The 1,895-nt window shown below is 51.5% G+C and overlaps 1 long non-coding RNA gene across 1 annotated transcript; it reads left to right on the forward strand.

The window, feature by feature from the left end:
• Nucleotides 1-342: 342 nt before the first annotated feature.
• Nucleotides 343-1,574, forward strand: LOC134482119 (uncharacterized). The gene is made up of 2 exons (XR_010058139.1): nucleotides 343-1,080; nucleotides 1,503-1,574. It is a non-coding gene; the product is annotated as an uncharacterized LOC134482119 (long non-coding RNA).
• Nucleotides 1,575-1,895: the final 321 nt, after the last annotated feature.

Below are 1,895 nucleotides of genomic sequence, written 5' to 3' on the forward strand. Positions count from 1 at the left end.
TGGCGCTGCCCATGGAGCCTGGCATGGCTGTGGCGTTGTGTGGAATGGGGAGGGTGACAGTGTCCCTCTCGATGTGGTTAAGGAGGCTGTCGTGCCAGGAGTTGGGTGGCCAGATGAAGGATGTTTCATTTGGGAGGATGGACTTTTTTCTGCCAGGTCCTCCTTCCCAGCCCCTCTTAGGCATGGAGAGAAGACTGACCGATGGAGTACCGCATGAGGACACAATGGAGGGAGGAGGCCATTGCTAAGACTCCCAAGGACGAAGAGTGACAAGCCCTGACAGTCGTCCTGGCCTCCAGTCATGTCCCGTTGAAGATGGCCATACCCTCTAAACTGGTCTGTATGTTACCAGTGTTACAGGTGCTGTGGAGTGGGAAGGGGCTGCATGTGAAACTGAGCTGTGAAATGGGGAAGGACACCCTTTTGTAGACCCTGTTCGTACTGTCCACTCTTACAAGTGTGGCTGATTTTTCTCCCTGGTGCCTCCTTCTCCTCCCCTCCCCCGTTTTTGCCTCCCCCCCCTTTTCATCATCGCCATCTGGGTCCTCCTGCTTGGCACCCAACCAAGTAGATGCCGCCACACTTGGCAGTGTTGCACTGGCATGTGACCAGTGACTCAGATTCTGGCACTGCGGCAAACCCAAAGCCTCCAAACTTGCTCACGATACCGCTTGGCGGCCATGAGGGAAGAGGGGTCATGTGCATAGAAGTGCCAGGCGCTGGGTGGAGCTCCATGGTGGGAAGTGGCGTGTGAAGCTGCCCTTCACAGATGGATGGAAGCCAGTATTCACTAGAACATCTCTCCTCCACTCTTCTCCAAACAACTCCTCCCTTCCCTAATTCTGAGAAGGGGCTTAGATGGCGCTACACTGGTTTTGAGCAGCTATGCAAAGGGATCTAGAGCAAGGAGGGAGAAGGACACCATTTACAGCCACCGCTGGAACAGTGGGTGTGTACTTCTCTGGGCAGTTAGGACAGAAAAAGACTGGAGTGTGAAAAGGCCTGGAGAGACACTTGGCAGCTATGCTGCCCCTCAGCCAGTACCAGAGAGAGTGAAGGAGAGACCTTCAAGCTTTGCTGGTAGGGGATCCCATCTGGGTCTTACATATGGATCTCCTGCTCTCGTGGGGTCGTGGGGTCGAGATGAATTGGTTCCTTGTCCTTTTGTTCAAACTGATCCTAGAAGGATAAGAGGCACTCTAGAAGTGGAGAGAGAGGTGCGGCGGGTGGTGGGAAGACAAAGGCACTTGGAACTTCGACAAAGACGCCAAGAGTTTATGTTTAGAGGTTTCTCAATGCACCTCAGATAGGACTGGATTAATTCCTGTCTTTGAAATCTACTCTTGGAAGGGAGGACCAAGGCCCAACAATGACGGTGAGAGAGGAACTGACCCTGTGAAGGACAATCTTCATTATCTGTGGTGACATATCCCAGCCCCTGAAAAATTTAACCTTAAGCCGCCCCTCTGCAAGACTCTTCGCATTTCCCTCATTCCCCGTAGGCAAAGGTCGCTAGCCACCCATCTGTAAGAGCTGAAGGAAAGCTTGGCTTCTGGTAAAGTCAAAGGCTCTCAGAGATGTGTCCTGTTTATGGAAAGTAAGCAGGGGTTTGTTGTCCACGCTGGGCAGAACTGCCCTGGGCTGGGGGAGTTCTGATGCCAACATCTCTGGAAGCGGATGGCAGCTTCAGAAGAAGCAAAGTTTCCTCAGGAGAAAAGAAGGCAGGAAGTCTTCAGTCACACGGTAAGTGGATAGTGTTTAAGAATTGTTTTCCTCTGGTAGAGAAAAGTCACTATAAACACACAATACCACCAGATTCTGGTAGATTGGAAGTTTGAAAGTGTGAATGAAGATGCTACATTTGAGGTGGAAAAAAACAAACCCAAAACGTTTGG

The sequence above is a fragment of the Rattus norvegicus genome, chromosome 15 (genome assembly GCF_036323735.1).
Source record: "Rattus norvegicus strain BN/NHsdMcwi chromosome 15, GRCr8, whole genome shotgun sequence".
Lineage (NCBI taxonomy): Eukaryota > Metazoa > Chordata > Mammalia > Rodentia > Muridae > Rattus > Rattus norvegicus.